The 18,492-nt window shown below is 43.8% G+C and overlaps 1 protein-coding gene across 1 annotated transcript in view; it reads left to right on the plus strand.

Annotated features, from left to right (window-relative positions):
* The first annotated feature begins 956 nt into the window (after positions 1 to 956).
* The window catches only part of daam2 (dishevelled associated activator of morphogenesis 2), a 145,684-nt gene continuing 128,148 nt past the window's right edge, over positions 957 to 18,492 (plus strand). The window contains exon 1 of the mRNA XM_080413281.1: positions 957 to 1,225. The gene's annotated coding sequence lies outside the window, so the exon portion shown is untranslated. The remainder of the gene's footprint in view (positions 1,226 to 18,492) is intronic.

An 18,492-nucleotide genomic window follows, 5' to 3' on the forward strand; every position in this document is an offset into this window, starting at 1 on the left:
TAAAGTACCAAAAGTAAAAGTACTAAAATGTTTGAAAATAGCAGATCTACAAGCTCACAACGCATCGCATCGCGACGCGTTGTGAGCTTGTAGATCGGCTATTTTCAAATAACCTAGGTATAAAATAGGGCTAAAGTGGTTATGTATGTTCTATAACATCATAATTTACATCTGCAAAGTAACTAGTTGCTAAAGTTTTCAAATAATTGTAGTGGAGTAAAGTACAATATTTGCCTCTGAGTAGTGGAGTAGAAGTAAAAGTATTGGAAATTGGAAATACTCAAGTAAAGTACAAATATCTCAAAATTGTACTTAAGTAAATGTACTTAGTTACTTTACACCACTGCTAGCATGATATGATATGATAGATAAATTGCCATCTCTCCAGATTGCTGTACTGTGAGCGGGTTCCAGGGGGTCCCCAGCTAAATCATAGATAGTTAAAGAAGTAGTTCACCCCCCCAAAAAAATATCTTATTTTCTATCAATTGGCCAATTACACACCCCATGAAGCATCGAATTCATGGCCAATAATTTCATTACCGGGTGGAGATGCTAAAGTATCCGGTAGGAGACTCAAAGGAGCCTTTGAGTCAAATTTGTGTAATTGGTAGAAAATAAGTATTTTTTTGGGGTAAACTATTCCTTTAAGAACCAAATGGATCCTGTAACTCAGAGAGTGTACAAATGGAAACAAATGGACCCTTACGGGTCCATTTGGTTCCATTTTGAACACAGATTTTACAATGTAGATTGGGCTCCCGCCTCCAGTCCATCCATAGAGTTATGATATATCGCCCGTCTCCCGCAGATAAACAAAAAAAAATGCTTCCACAGATTATACTGTCCCTTTAAAAGAAATAAAGGTGGTGGGGGGGGCGTGGTGCTGCTGCTGCTGCTCTGAGCGTCTTGTCAGTGGGTTCACACAGTGCTGCTGCCATTCACTGTGTGGACAACTATACAGGCAGCAGTACAGCAGATATAGAGGCTGAATGAACTGCACACACTGCTGCTGCTACAGCCCGACAACACACACACACACACACACACACACACACACACACACACACACACACACACTGAAAGGACGGACGCTCTGTTTGGTGGCACCTTGCGAGGCTTGATTTTTTTTTGTGTGTGTTCCTATACATTTTGACAGTGACAGCGTCAAGGGATTTATTATTACCCAAGCGTGATCGTGTGCCCCTGCGACGAATCTAAGTCGGTAAGTCTTGCTATTTTACACGTTTTTTTTGTGTGTTGGTGAGAAATGAATAATATGTTTGCCTTCTCGGTTTGTGCTCAGTCAGTCAGTCAGTCAGTCAGTCAGTGCGCATGGAAGCTAAAGGGAAATCATCATCATCATCATCGACTGCAATTGCTTACACTGAAGCCAAATGATCGCTAACAGAAACGTGCATTATCATGGGTTATCTGCTACGCTGTCACTTGATTGCGTTGACTCGTGCGACGTGATCGAAATATGTCAAAGAACGGGAATAATGTGGTTTGCTGTCTGTGTGGTGGGATGGACGTTGGAGTTGCAGCTGTTTTTTCCCAGCATAACATGCTAATTAAGACACAGTGGGGAGTGGGGACACCTAATTTGAACGGGAAAATCAATTGTGTCTTATATCAATTGTTATTTCACGCGTATATAGATGCGTACTGCAAGTCAGAACACATACGTTTGGGCTAAATTCTGAAGCGTTTCGCTCACTATTATCTGAGATCACAGATACTCCAGGCTTCAATATGCCTACAATGAACACAATGACATTGACTGAAGCTTGTTTTCACAATGACATTACTGTCTACCATCATCATTGGTCGAAGATGACTTGCATGATAAAAAATGCACTGTATCCAACCTGCAGTGGTGTAAAGTAACTAAGTAAATGTACTCAAGTACTGTACTTAAGTACAATTTTGAGGTATTTGTTTTACTTTAATGGAGTATTTCCAATTTTCAGTACTTTTACTTCTACTCCAATGACATCTCAGAGGCAAATATTGTACTTTTACTCCACTACAAATATTTGACAGCTTTATTTACTTTGTAGATTTTGATTATTATTACAAAACATACATTAACCCACTCATGCTCTCTATATATATTTCGGCTATTTGAAAATAGCAGATCTACAAGCTCACGTTGAGCTTGTAGATCTGCTATTTTCAAAAGATTTGTATACATTTTGAAAACTTGAAATGGGACATTCTGCATAATGACTACTTTTACTTTTGGTACTTTAAGTACATTATGATGCCAATACTTTTGTACTTTTACTCAAGTAAATTTAGAATTTTGAACTTTTATTTGTAACAGAGTATTTCTACATGATGGTATTGATACTTTTACTTAAGTAAAAAAAAAGTAGTTACTTTTTCCACCACTGAGAGAGACGCACTGATGACCTCGCAATGTTCACTAGGTAAATCAATGGGCAGACGTTGCTATTCCTGTCGCCGTAGATAGAGGGCACTGTATCACCTCAGCGACCCTCCAGTGTCATCACAGCACTGGAAAATACAGAGCATTGTAGCTTTATCCAGACAGACAGGCAGACAGACAGGCAGGTCTATCCTCTCTGTTTTGACAAATTTGGCCCGTGTGTGCCTTCAGGTTGTGTTTTACATCATCATAACATCAGCATGTCAAAATATTTCTCCTTGTAACAAAGAACAGATCTCCGGTCTCATGTTTCCCATCCAAACATCAGAAATTAGGCTAATCACACAACATGGATTAAAAATTGTTTCCTAAATTGCCATTTTTGTGGTTTTTGTTCCTTTCCTATGTCATACTTTTGTGGAACAGTCAGAATGTACCCGCTGTTTGACATATATATTTTTTTAAAGCCTGCACATTACTATTCCACTCTTATGGTGTTATGAGGTATTTAATCTGACAACATCTGGCTTTAGTGCATGGCATCTTGTCTGGGAGCTTTGGGCCTTTGCCGAGGCATTACAGGCAAAGGCATCACGCTGAGTACAAAATCAACTGGGATCATCGACACAGCTTTGCCCATTAGGTACTTATAACCATCAACTGCGTTCCGTCTACTGGCTCAACATTGTACGTGGAGCGTCCAGTAAGCCACAGTGACACTTAACTGTTTGGAAGAGACTTAGCAAAAAGTAGTAACAGAAGAGAAATTGTGATGATGGGTGAAGGGATTGGGATGCATTTTGACATAGAAATCACCCTTTAATCAGGCTAACCTATTCAGAGTAAGTTGGTTTTGAAGGATTTGTCAGTTTACTCACACTACTGTAAAGGCTGTTGAAGGAATTTGTGACCATGTAAAATGCACATGATTTACAGGCTTCAAGGGGCCACCCACCCACAAAACTCCAGAGAGACCTCTGTTGGGGCAACGAGAGACAGATTAATTGAGAATATTAAGCCCTGCACTATAGCCGTGCTTCATATCCCTCGTGAAATCCATTGAGCTTTTAATGTGCTTTGAGCATTCTGCACGTTTGGCTTTGTCGACTCGGCATGTTAAATTTAAACACGGGAAAACATTGGCAGCATTCACCTGTTTGCTCTCGGGCTTAATTCAAGCAGCTGTCCCACCAGTTTGGGCCTACCTGTGTATTTGAGAAAGGAAGGGGGGAAGAAAAATAGGTCTGACGTCCAAGAGTAACAAGGTGACTGGGCTGAGGTCTTCTCTTTATGGCTTGCGCCGCTGACTACTGTTTACTGCTGACAAAGCGGAGACTGTAGGCTTTTTTGGCTGCATAGACGTGTGTGTGTGTGTGTGTGTGTGTGTGTGTGTGTGTGTGTGTGTGTGTGTGTGTGTGTGTGTGTGTGTGTGTGTGTGTGTGTGTGTGTGTGTGTGTGTGTGTGTGTGTGTGTGTGTGTGTGTGTGTGTGTGTGTGTGTGTGTGTGTGTGTGTGTGTGTGTGGTTATAGGTATGACTGGAAGTGGATGCCTTGCTCAGCTCAGGGGTGGCTGTCGTGTGCATTACCAGGTAATGGAATGCCCACACATGGCTTTGGTGTGTCTTTAAGTTCCTCTCTGCCCTGGCTCCTGGGTTAGCTCCTGCCCACTCCTCCTGGCCCAGCTGTGGGGAGGGCTGGCCAGGGGAAAGACAGGGCCATTGTTTCCTACCAGCCGCTGAGACAGAGGTTTACTTGCTCCGCCGGGGCCAGATGTTATGCTTGGCATTGGCCACTGCCCGCCGCGGCAGTAAGGTGAGAAGCTGGTGTGGCAGGCTTGGACCTGGCCCGGCCGGAGGCGAGGCGGGCCGGTGGCGTGTGCTGCTCGGAGCCGGGTGCGGTGCTTAGCCCACACCTTCCTTCTGTTGGCTCTTGCGTGCGCTTGGGTGGTGCGCTTGGATGTAAACAGACACACTCAATCATGCACAATGATAGTGCAACAGGGCAGTCGTTATGCTGGTACAGTGCATGGTTTTTAGGCATGCACCTTGCAGTTAGATGTAAATTAGATGCATTACAGACCAGGCTACATGGCTGTTGCATGCATGGAGTAAGATCTATCATTCAAACAGGCACACAGAAACCCCTAACTTCTCCCCGGGTGCTGTATTAATAGAAACCCCTGCTCCTAAATGTTACGATGGGTAAATAAATACATAGGACAAATTTCACGTATGTGCAAATGTACAGTGACAAAAATACCCCAAAGAAGTGGGAGCTAAGTTTTATTATTGTTATTAGAAGTGAACCGATATTAGTCACATAGGGGCTAATTATAATTGTTATATCATTGCAGACAACTCTCAGACACACAGAGCTGTGCTGTGCTTTTCCTGTAGTTCATCAATTAGCCTTACAAGTAAATGGCAGTGTCCCGGTCTCGCCTAATAAAACTCCCTTCTCTGATGTTCGCCAGCAGCTGGCCTTTCTTCTTTACCCTTCAGTCATCACCAACACGCTGAGCTCCCACAGCGCACGCATTAAAAACTTGCGCCAGTCTCTCTGCCGGAGTGTGTTGTTGCTCCAGCCCACTCACTCTTTGTGTGGTGGGCGGACGGGCGGGCGGGCAGGCAGCATGCCGGGGTTACTGTATCAACGCAGCGTCTCTGGCATGAAGCAAGAGTCGTCTGGGAGTAATTAGTTGTGAGGGTATAATCCTACACCAGACTCAGTCAGTATTAGGGCTGCAACTATCAATAATTTTCTTAGCTATTATACTATTGATATCTACACAGTTTTTTTTTAAATTCATGAATAATCGAGAAGCGCATCAGATTCATCACGTTGCTAGCTTGTAATAATATATTTGTCATTTTTGAAATGTTTTTAATCAGGTTGTGGTTAACTGTTGCAGAGAGCCCTATTGGACTTTATGGTCCATTTATTCTACTGTATTTAAAAAATATATTATTATTATTATTATTATTATTATTAAGATTATTTTATTAAAATCGATTATTTTCTATAATCCATTAAATTTGTTGAATTAACTGTTGCACACCCCTATACTCAGTATTGCATTTGTTGCACTAATGCAACAAATGCATACAATTGTCCCCAACCCCTCATCCAGTCGAGGAGATGTTGAAGAAAGTCAAAGTGTTGGCAGTGGGATTAGTTAATAGATTCTTCTCTTTTTTTCCCCCCCAGTGGCGTGCAAGTTGCATTTGGAGGCAAACTTATTTTCACATTAGCGTACTAGAGTTACATAGCATCCATATGGGCCTACACACAAACGGCATTGCATTTATTTTTACATTCGAGTACTAGAGTTACACAGCATGCAATATGGGTCTATCTACACAACAGCATGGATGTATTTTTAGTATTTGAGGATGAAGAAAAAAAGAAGGCCTCTTTTTCCAGTGTGACATGGACAGTATGCCTGGCTGCCCGCCCTGCCCTGCGATGAGGCCCACATTTCACAGTCTGAGTTATAAAACTCACGGGCATGAATATTCAATAATAACTGGCTACGGTTTAAGCTAGAAGAGTATTGAATGCCTGCTCTGTGGTCTATACACATAATATAATATATTACACGGTTGATCATTCATACTGTATTATGAATGATCTCTGTATCCTGGCCATTATGAATATAATATGGCATGTATAACCTGCTTGCCGTTATGATGGATTTATCCTGTGGAAAGTTTTGCATACAAGTACGTGTCACAACTGAGGAGATGAATGCACAGAACAGGAAATTGAAACTTTTGTTCGGTTTTCAGCCTTTCCTCTCCCCAGCTTGAATCCATGAGGATGGTGGTTGCCTCGGCAGTTGTGTGCGGTTCATGGAGTCTTTACAGGGATAATATGATGGATAAATGATAGATTGTCTTGAGAAGAAGGGTCGGAATGTTTTAAGGGGCAGCTGCATGGCATTGTCATTTGTAGCATGGAGCCTGGCAATGGGGGGTCCACAGTATAGTATAGTGTACACTCTACAGCAGTGGTTTTCAAACCTTTTCATGTCCAGGACCCCCACATTGATATATCTGGTCGCGCGGACCTCCGTTTGAAAGCATTTTGTGCCAGGGCCTCCCATAAGAGAACTGTTTGACTTCTTTATTGACATATCCGCAAGTACAAGTAAAAAAACACGTGCATATACAATACAATAGTCAAAAGGATAAACACAAAAAAGCTCGAAGGCTTATTTCCATTGTGGTCCTTTTCAAAGATGGTTCAATACGCAACAGTAATATATAAAAGTGGTATATCTAGATACAATTAGGGCATAGTTATGAATAGGTCCTGCACCTGCAATCAATCAGCTATCTTTTGTGGGAAGATTTAAAATCAAAATTCCTTTGAGACCATGGGTTTAAGACTTTTAGGAAGCCCAGTCCACACAGCTGCAGAGTATAATAACGTGCTTTTGCCCTTACCGCTGTTAAATTTGCATGGTAGTGGTACAAAGTCAAAGATTGATTGATTGAATACTTTATTTGTCAGAAATGTAAACAGCAAAAGTAGTTAATACAGTTGACTGTACGTTGGCTATTCAAAAACAGCAGATCTACAAGCTCACAGCGCGTCACTTCGTGCCACGCTGCAAGCTTGTACATCTGCTATTTTTTAAATTGTTTAAAAAATATCGAAAAAGTTTTGCAAAACTTATAATTTTTGATATTTTTTTTAACATAAATATTCACTTCTGGGGGTCCCTGGCACAAAACATTTTCAGATGGGGGCCAAATGCATATCAATTTGGGGGGTCCATGACACGAAAAAGTTTGAGAACCACTGGTTACAGAGAACTTGCTGATGGGCAGCTGGAACAGTCTCCGGTCTGTTTCCCTCATACAGTAGTGGAGCTGTTCTCTGCTGCTGTGAAACACCTGAGTTGGAGAGGAAGCGCAGCGTGGCAGGAATGCCCCCTTTGTGCCCAGCAGCCCTGGCTGGCTGGCTGGCTGGCTGGCGCTGCTTCAGGAATGGGTCTCGGCCAACCGTGAAGCAATGCCATGATGATATGATCTTAATGTTGGCTGTTACCTTACACCAGTGGTTCCCAAACATTTCAGCTCGATACCTCAAGAGATAAATGTGGTGTCTCCCCCGCCCCCACAGGACCAAAACTTGCAAAAATACGTTAATTATAGCTACTTAAGCCCTATTTAATCGTGAAAATAACCGATTTACAAGCTCAAATGTAATAGAAATGAGGTATTCATGCCACAACCCAAATTTAAAATTGGTCCGTGACCCAAAAATGCATCCCGACCCATTGTTTGGGTAACACTGCCTTACATCCAGTAAGGAATATGTTTCCAGGTTTGACCCCTTCCTCTTGTCTTTCCAGAAGAGAACAGTTAAAGTGTGGTAGACTATAAGTATGCTGAACTGCAAGCTGTGATTCTACAAAAGACCATACCTCATGGGCCATATTCTCTACCATTGAGGAGGAAATCTCCTTGTCCAATGGGATCTATTAAAGAAAACATTGGTGGACGCTTTACATTCTTCCTCTACCCATATTCCTTCTCCTCCTCCCCCTATTCCTCTCTTTCCTCCTGCTCAGTCTCTCCCTATAGTCTTAAAGGAGAATTCCGGACAAATTAAGTGTTATCTTTGATGTCTCGTTACTCACCTACCGATGTGAAAAGTAGCGTTTTTTTTTTTCATATATTCCCCTGTCGTCATTTTTTAAACACCCTCCGTTGTTATAATGGGAGCGTGAGGGTTAGTGAAATTCGTCTATTATAACCGACGCAAAGTTGTTTTTTTCACTACTAGTATTCATAGTAGAGTCTCATGATAGTCAAACATGCGTTGAAACTATCTGCGAGGCTGCCGTCAATGGCGAACGATTTAACACTGGTTGCTTGTTTCTTCCAGAACCTGGCAACTCGTGTTGCCAGATTCTGGAAACAAGCAACCAGTGTTAAATCGTTCGCCATTAACGGCAGGCTCGCAGGAATTTTCAGCGCATGTTTGACTATCATGAGACTCTACAATGAATCGTAGTAGAGAAAAAAATAACATTGCGTCGGTTATAATAGACGAACTTCACTAACCCTCACGCTCCCATTATAACAACGGAGGGTGTTTAAAAAATGACGACAGGGGAATATATGAAAAAAAAGAACGCTACTTTTCACATCGGTAGGTGAGTAACGAGACATCAAAGATAACACTTAATTTGTCCGGAATTCTCCTTTAATTTCCTCTCCAAGCTCAGCCGTAGAAGAAAAGTGAAAGTGTCACTGTCAGACACACATGCACACACACACACACACACACACACACGCACACGCACACAAAGTATAAAGAATAGACTTGTGCAAGAGGGCGGCTAATTAAAAACTCATAAACCCTGGATAGTAAATTGTCAAGTAGACGCCTCAGGTTCTCTTCGTCCGTTTCCCGCCTCGCTCTTACAATGTGTCATTGTTACGCAGCGCTACTGTAGCGAGACCAGCCTGTCAGCTCCAACACTGTGTTGTTGGAAACAGTAGTTTGCTGCCTTGGCTACCTGATTAGGCTCGCAGGTTTTCCGCTGCCGGTTGAAATCGGGATGCAATTGGAGTCTCGGTTGCACCCTCGATTGTTCCGACTGTGCGGGGAGGAGCTGCTTGTGGTGGCCACGGTGCAGTGTTGTTTTATTTTGCATTTGCCTAAGCGTCCATGATTGTTGGGCGGTGGGTTCTTCAATCATATCTGAGGCGCGGCGGGGAGCAGGTGCTCGCCTCAGATTGCCTCTTAAATGTCTTCTGGCATTATTTGCCCATCATGGAGAATGATTTAGCGCTGGGGGTAATGGGGGTTGAGAATATCCTAATACGTCTTCAGCCCCTGACAGCATCCTACCCCCCTTTTCCATAATCTTTCTCTCCTCCTACCTCTTCCTCCTGCCTCCCCAACCTTCCCCCCCGGTTACTCTCTGTCTGTACCCCCGCTCCACCGACTCAATGAAACAGTTGTTTCGGTCCCCCCCCCCCCCCAGTCTCCCATGCAGTCACACGCAATTAGCTCCCGTCAAAACAGGCTGCACTAGGACGGAGGCCGAGAATGAGAGCGGGTGCGTACGAGCCCCGCACTCAGCCCCTCGCTCTCTCCTCCTGAACCCCATGCCTGGCTAATATTACCCCTGCGCTACCGAGAGAAGGGTCAGGAGGGTTTTGTCGGTAGATGGAAGGGAGGGAGGGAGGTGGGTGAGGGGTTTACACTCGGGACCTGTGCGCGTGCTGCCTCGCTGAGCACAAAGCAACTCTTTCACCAGGGATCTGGAGCACATATGGAATCGTTTATCAAACCCCCAATGCGTCAGCCGCCTAGCCCCCCCCCCACCCCCTTTACTGTTCAGTGCTGCAGGTTTCCCCTCCACCTCCACAAACGCCACGACTCACTTTACCTCTGAAATTACCTCGAAAAGGCAGTGATCCCACCTGGAGACATTTCTCTCCTCACTTTTTCCTCCTCCCGAGTCCTGAAACTGTTGCACCGCCATCAGTGTTGCCATGCCTGCTTATTATAAGCGACTTCGGGCTTGTTTTCATAGACCTGGTTGCTTATTTCTCTCGCAAAATCTGGCAACACTGCCCTAGTCCTGAGACTGTTTTTACCGCCATCACTTTACCACCTCCATGTCGGCTCATTGAGTTACCAGACATTGCATCGAGGAACCGTAGAGAAAGCTTTTTTTTTAAGGGCTAATGAGCGGTTTCTGGTTAGATATTTTCATGGTCTTCATGTGTGGACCACTGTGTGGAATTCACTGGCCATAATAGTATTGTCTTTTGATATTCTGCCTCATGTCAGTCATTTGCCTGACATTCTCGCTAACATGGCTGGTATTCACATTGGCCGACTGACATTTTAAAGATGATACCTTCACCGACGGGCAGTTGGCAATCGTTGCACTTCATGCTTGGTGGGACAGAATTCAGGTCAAGTTACTTGTGTTTGGGCTTAATACGGGGTCAGCATTCAGTGAAGTTTGCTTACCTTTTTGGTAAGTGGATTAGTATCCACACAACATTGAGAGGAACGCTAGTACAACAGTAACACAATAGCTGCGTGACATCATCTTCCAAGGCCTGGCCTTTAACTGCACAGCTGGGTGTAGATAACGGAGTGGTTTGGATGTTTATTTTTTTCCCCTGCTGCATTCCAGCTTCTTATTTATAATAGCATGATGTCCAACTCGGGGGGGGTTACTTCTATAAAAGGAAGTCGGAGGATTTTTTCGTTGCCGATCCACTCAAAAGGAGGCTCGCATGCCACGTTTTCTCAAGATGTAACCTTTTAGATATCCAGCTGAAAGACATCGATCACGCTACAAAATTATGGGGAGCTTGATTCTGGTTAAAGATGACGAGTTACGTGATTGAACGCTGGCTGCAAATCCAGAATCAGAAGGTTGTAAATGTGAAGCCATAAACCACTTTTGGCTGGATTGGATGTATAATCATCCATGTGCATCCAAGTATTTACATCAAGTCACACAAGGTTTTTTGCTCTCTCTGTACTCAAAGCTGTTTTGAATAAAATGAAGAGACATTGTGTCAGTCGACTATAATAGACACAGTCCTCTATTTCAGAGGTCAGAGTGTGTTTTGTTGAAGACAGACTCAACACATAGTGCACTGTGGTGCAAGCTGACCTTTGACATTTCAGGTTGTTCACTTGCCAGTGTGACCCTCCAGGAAATTGGTTTTGTTTACAGAGAGCTTGTCATTATGTGCTTTGAATTCAATTAGCCTGACGGGCCGTGGTGAGAACCCCAAGGCATTCATAACCAAGTTCTGGAGTCATGTGGCTGTGTTGTGTCCAAGACCCCTCCTACAAAACCCAATTCCCACCCTGAGAATTTCCTCAGCTTGAGAAGTGATGAGATTTGATCCGGATTGTCAAATTGCCGACAACTCTTCGGGTCTACAGTAGTTTATCTGGCCGTGGGGCTTTATCTTGAGTTGTCAAGTTTGGTAGGAACAAATCCTCCCTAAATGAGCCCAAACTCCTCAACCCCAACAATCCAGATGTCCTCAGTGGCCGTACGCCCCATTTAATGCCTAGCAGATGGTATTTGCAGTGCTGGATTCTGTAAAACCAGATTATCATAATGAGGTCATTTACCGATGAACTGTGAGGGTTTGGCCAATTTATGTGGTGGAAGCTGACCCTGGTCGCCTGGGTGTTTGAAAGTTACTTATAGATTACCCTTTAGGTTAAAGATTCTTCAAGCATGACGATTCCCTGCTTGAACAGCTTCAGATATAAAGCTGCATGAAACCCTCGCAAGATCATATTTTCCCAAGGTGTTAATTCAGACTGACTGTGAGACAGTCATTTTTTTCCCTGAGAGACTTTGGGGTAATGTATAGTTTCTGGCTTGTGTTTTTGTAGCTTCCCTCCCTTGCTGTCTTGGGTGGACAGGGGTCTTTTTTTTTCACTGCCCTGTGTGGCTCTAGTTTGTTTGTTAGATTGTGGGAAAATTCCTGGACCGTCCGTGAGAGTCCCCCGCTCTCTGGACTAGCTTTTCCCTGGGGTCTTGGAGGCTTGGAGAGGCTGAGCCACACATGAGCTCCGGGGTCCTCATATCCCAGGCTGCACCCCCTGTGGGTAGCAATGGAGCACTGTCCAATGATGCAAAATTCATACACGTACAATTATAGTGTTAACTTGACTCCAAGAGTATTAAAAAATGACTTATAGAGTTAAGTACTTGAAGCCGTGGTTCGCCCTATTCTGGGGTGGACTTAATGCAAAAAATAGCTGATCTACAAGCTCGTACGAGCTTGTAGATCAGCTATTTTCGGCAAATAGATTTGGGTGTAGAGGGAAAACAGGAGGGTCCCTAATACAGAGCCCTGGAGGACTTGTAGATCAGCTATTTCCAGTGAATAGATTTGAAAACAGGAGGGGCCCTAGTATTGAGTCCAGGGGGGGGGGGCTGCGGTCAACTAAGTATAGGGTTTAAGTGTTTAAATTAACACTCTTACTAATCCTTCCAATACAAACCCCCTGTGGCCAAACCACTTCAGAATGCATCCCTAAACGGTGCCCCATAGGTCTGAAGACGCTAGCTTCATTGGCTACCTGGTATAGTTTCTAATGTAACAGACTATTATTTACATAGCATTTTGTTTAGGCAGATGCTAGGCTAATTGTGCACGTGGTATCCTAGTCTTCTTCGAGGCCCAACACACTTATCTCTGCACTCTTTATGTGATTATTTGCCTTTATTAAACACTTAAGTCACTTTGGATGAGTGCATCTGCTAAATGCCAAAGTTGTAAGGGAACCAAGTAGAGCTGCACTTGATGTGATGATGATCACATTTGCTCTCCTTCATCCATACTGATGTGAAAACACGAGTGTGTGTGTCTCATATAGGCCTACCAGTGGTTCTCTTTTTCATGCCAAGGACCCTCAAATAGGTTTTGGCCACGGACCTCCATCTGGAAATGTTTTGTTCCAGGTACCCCAGAAGAGAACATTTGTGTTAAAAAAAATCCTATATATATATATATATATATATATATATATATATTAAAAATACATTAATTTAAAGAACTAGCGTCATTTGTATTGTTGACCTATTTCTACCATATAGAGCAGGTTTCGTTCAATTTCGACCCCTCTGTCACATGGTACTAATGTTTGTGTCCAGAATCATTGCGCCGCGGCAGCCTACTCACGCACAAAATATATGACACAAAAAATAGTACCATGTGACAGAGGGGTCGAAATTGAACGAAACCTGCTCTATATGGTAGAAATAGGTCAACAATACAAATGACGCTATTTTTTAAAATTCATTTATTTTTAATGAGCGGCCCCCACCAAATCTACTAATCTACCGGAACTACTTCATATTCATCAGAACCGGACCATAACTCTGACCACGGGACTCGGGCAATCAATTAATACCTTTTCAACCACTACATTAATGGTAAGTATTTCCTACAGAAAATACTCAAAAAATTAACCCTTTAAGTGTTCAAAAATAGCCAACGTATACAATAGGGTTAGGATATAGGGGGTCAAAAGGATTGTGATGCTGTATTAACTAAATTTAACTGGGGACCCCTCCCTCTGGAACCCCCTCAAGGACCCCTAGGGGGGACCCCACTTTGAGAACCACCGTCATCTACAGCAGGTTCGTCCGACGTCATCATCGCTGCAGCCCTCTACTCTACCATTACTTTACAGATGAAGGGAGGAGGGGGAAGGAAATGTCCTGAGTCCATTGAGATCCTTCGATAAACACTCCAGCTGCTTCCCTCCTGTTAAATATCCACTGTCAGTCTTGTGACCTGTTGGTGTCGTTCCCTAGGAAACTGCCAGTCCCCATCCCCCGCTCACCCCCCCACCCCCCCCCCGCCGTTTCCCATCTAGATGCCGACATGCCTGGGCTGCCAGTGTGTCCTCTCTTGAGCTGTGCGCTGTTTTGCTGTTGGTTCCGCTCGTTGTATTATAAACCCCCCGAATCAGATCTTGCCATCAGTGTCCAGGAAGCTGGTGGAGGTAAACAAAATAGCAGAAGCCTAGCGAAGACAATCGAATGACTCGACAGGGTCCTAGCAACTGATAGAGAGAGCAGGTTATTTTTGGTGTGTGTGTGTGTGTGTGGACTGGAGGTCCCTATGTATTGTAGAGAGCTTGGGAAAGACAATATCCATGCATAATGTGTTTGTACTGGGTGGTTTCTGTGTGTTTGTTACAGATTACATGGCTGAAAAGTAAATGGGGTGTAGTTTCCTTTCATTTTTTAAGCACCGTCGCAAATTATGCCAGATGGTTCTATGATGCATGGTATTTCCTGTGTGTTCATTCCCATTTATGAATCTTGTTCGTTTGTTTTGTGGACGTACTAACTGTAAAGAACTGAACTGGGCTTTGTCATAGTGGACTTGGATGTCCAAAGCAGCTATAAGTGGTGCCCAGGGGACCTTTTGCTTTTCCATATCGATCGCGAGAAATGCAGATAAAGGCAAAACAAATACAGCATTTGTGTTTGTGTGCTGTATGCGTGCGTTGCACATGTGTTGAAAGGCCTGTCCTGTCAGCGATGATTGTGATGGAGAGATAACCCATAAGCCACTGGTCTGCGGGCCAAACCATCTGACTGTTACATCCGTACAGGAACAGCTTAAAGCCAGAACAGCACTGTTTAAGCTACTGCAGAAAGAGATAGATCCTCTCTGTCTCTCCCAGGATAATGGCTCCAAGCTATTTGCACATTTTTTCCCCCTCATGCAGTATCGGAGCCATATCTCTTCGGGCAGTGGTCCTTGTCGGACGTGGAGGTTTTTTGAAGTCCAACCACCCCTCTAGTCCACACTTCCTCCCCCTACTACCCCATGCCCTACCCCCTGCTGCTGGGGTCTTGTCCAGCAGCCATGGGGATTAGCTCTGCCATGTAGTATGAGAAGAGAGATCGTGAGTGTGTGTGTGTGTGTGTGTGTGTGTGTGTGTGTGTGTGTGTGCGTACAGGGGAGGCCCAGACGGAAGAAATGACAGAAAGAGGGGAAAAAAGGGGCCATAGCAGTGTGACTCTACCCAACTAGACTGACTGTGCCCATGACCATGTCTAGTAGCAGTCATGATTGTGTGTGTGTGTGTGTGTGTGTGTGTGTGGGGGGGGGGGATTATAGGCATTAGACGGGCAGAGTGGGCCCCTGATGGAGACATTAGTGCCACTATATAGACCGCCCCCCCTCACACACACACACAGACACACACACACACACACACACACACACACACACACACACACACACACACACACACACACACACTCGTCTCGCTGACAAACAAATCCCTTAAATGCACAATTAACTAGCAGAGTGATCCAGGCTACTACTGCACGTTTATTTTTTAGATATGAAAGGAATACGTGTTGTTGTGGCTGCAAGTAAATCCCTTTCTTCTATATTTGATCCCCTAACCCAGTTGTCGTGTGCCTACTACTATACCAAGGGAATTCTACGTATCAAATTAGAGGGATAACCTATGTATCGTCTCTGTCGGGTGGGAACCTCATATGTCCAAAACCGTAACTTTTCAGGATTCATATTCAAAAGTAGCAGATCTACAAGCTCGAAACGCGTCGCTTCGTGCCGCGTTTCGAGCTTGTGGATCTGCTACTTTTGATGCTTTTGTGCGCTGTAGTATGATCAAGTAGGGCGTTAATTTATGATAAAACACAAAAAGTTAGAATATGGAGAAACATGAGGTTTCTGCCGGCAACTTTTCTGTCCTGCTGGCACCGGGCCATCAATATGTGGTTACGCTGAACATGAACGTTCTAAAAATGTAATGACAGCATGTACTGTGTACCAAATCATGTAGCCTGCTTTTACAGTTCTTATGATTGCTACTGAATTCCATACAGTTTTTATATATATCGTTGCTGTCGGGCAGAAACCTCCTGTCCATATTCTAACTTTGTGTTTTTTTTGTAAGTTAATCATACTACAGCGTCACACAAAAGATCCACAAGCTCGAAACGTGGCGCGTATGTATGATTTGCTACAAGCATACCATACACACACAGGGTTTTTTTTATAGCCTGAGCTTGCTTCTCTCACTCACTCCTCTCACCAGCAGTCTGGTCCTTAGGCTCAGGATTGGCTGCCAGGTTGCCGTGACGACGGGCCGCAAGTACATAAACCAGGCGATGTTTGGGGAGCGCTGTGCCGCGAGGCAGGAAATCTCGCACATTCTTTTATCTCTGAACCTGCGGACGGCGTTCCCGCGGCGCGCCACTGTGCTGCTGAGCTGCTGAGCTCCATGGAAGTCCTCTTTTTTTTCCTTCTTTTTTCGCTTCTTTTTCTGTTCTGTCCATTTTCCACCTTTTTCAGTCAGGGCTAAGCAAGGTCTCTGAGGTTTCAACAAACCACCGTTATTTCTTTCTTCTGCAAGAATGAGGAAGGGAGAGAGAGAGACTCAACCTTTTCTGGATCAGGGCCCACTTGAAAATCTGACCACTTAACACGGCAGCCGATATATGCACAGATGGGTGGGCCGAGAACGCTTTTGAGATTTTCAAGTGGGCCCCCGATCCAGACGAGGTTGAGCACCACTGGATTAGAGCTTTAAAGGTAGTGTTCAGTGATACGGTTTCGTTAAAACAAAAGGTTTTTAGGTCAAATCTCTGTTGCTATACTAGGGCAGTGGTTCTCAAACTTTGATATACATTTGGCCGCGGACCCCCATCTGAAAATGTTTTGTGCCGGGGTCCCCAGAAGAGAGAAAAATGTAACACTTTGAAGATTTCTCAAAAATGTTCAAAAATAGCAGATGTACAAGCTTGCAGCGCGGCACAAACTCCCTGGAACCCCTCCGAGGACCCCTGGGGGTCCCCAGACGTGTGTTTTAGTGGGGTCTCCCCATCACTCCAGCTCTTTGATAAACAGAAAATAAATGTTCAGGTGGGTTGCCAATTTCATGCAATCAGGAAAGAGTACAGTACCCATTTATCAGCTTTTAATTTACAGTATATTGTTCCACTTCCAATTTTGTCTTCTCAATTATTTTGTATCATCGCTCCAAATTCTCTCTCCTGATTGGATAAAATATGGTATCCCGACCTGAAAATGTGTTTTCTGTTTACTAAAGACTAGAGACGGGGAAGACCCTGTTACTGAACAAACACTCTATCTATAGCAATGAGTACTATCACTATATAGAGCTATTTAACACATTTTAACGAAACAATATCACTTACTGCACCTTTTTAAATACTCAAAAAGTTAGAGTTAGGAAGAACGCAAACGTGTTGTGCATGGACAGACTGGTGTAGTTTACACACTCACCCACATACACCCTGTCTTCCTGATGTTCTGTCAACGTGCTGAGGAAAGAGAGGTGTGTGTGTGTGTGTGTGTGTGTGTGTGTGTGTGTGTGTGTGTGTGTGTTGGAGTTAAACATCATTTCTACATAGTTGCGTGCCAGTGTCATGCACCGGAAAATAGCTGATCTATAAGCTCACAACTTGTGAGCTTGTACAACATCTGCTATTTTACGGCTTCAGGCTTACGGATAAAAATGGCAAAATGTGTAAGAAGAAATGGCAATCATAAAATCGCTGTCCTAAGATGTTGATGTGCTCACAAGTATAGTAATGCAAACCTGTGTGAGTCTGGTGTACTGCAAACTGCTGAGTGTTAGTCCAATGGTTGTCAAACTTTTTAATGAGGCCTGAGGCCTGAGGGTCCCCTGGACTCCACTTTGAGAAGCAGTGTGTTAGTCGGTCTCTGAGAGTGTGTCTGTCCATTCAGTAACATTTATAAACACTCTGAGTTACAAATTGATAAATGAACACTGAATATTTTACTGTGTGTGTGCAGTCTGAGTGTAAGTCTGTATACTGCTGTGTATATTAGAGTGCCAACCTGTCAAACATGGACTGTTAGTGATGTGTGTTTGCTCCATTAATAGTACAGTAAATCCGGTCAGTAAAATGTAGTAGGCTATTTCAAGTAGACGCCGGTCATAAATTTTTTGGTCAATATAATTCACTTCTAATAACCGTCTTCTTTGCCTTCGGTCCATCTATAAATTGCAGGTAATTTCACTAGTAAGTCTAATTTTAGCCGCGGGGTTGTGTGAACCCTCTTAAAGGATTTTTAACAGTCGCAGACACACAGACACACACCGACCGTTTTGGCTCCGTTTCTCTACTTCCCCCATTGTCCCCGGTGAAACTAGAGCACTAGGCCAATGCTGAGTAAGCCAATTTTGGAGTAAAATCCTCAGCGTTAATTTAAAGGGAAACTTTGTTGATTTTTCCAATGGCATTTTTTGATGCACGTTCTTTCGTATTGATCTCCGCATGTCAGAACAATGGGATTGAGGTTGAAAATCGAAGGTTTCCTGTACATTGCAAGTTACAAATCGTCGCTGTCGGGTAGGAACCTCTTATCTCCATATTCTAACTTTATTGTAAAATAACGCCCTACTTGATCATACTACAGTGTCACATAAAAGCATCAAAAGTAGCAGATCCACAAGCTCGAAACACAGCGGGAAGTGGCGCGTTTCGAGCTTGTCGATCTGCTACTTTTGCTATTTTTGAATTTGTATCCT

This window comes from Gymnoscopelus braueri (assembly GCF_963280865.1).
Source record: "Gymnoscopelus braueri genome assembly, chromosome: 19".
NCBI classification, from domain to species: domain Eukaryota; kingdom Metazoa; phylum Chordata; class Actinopteri; order Myctophiformes; family Myctophidae; genus Gymnoscopelus; species Gymnoscopelus braueri.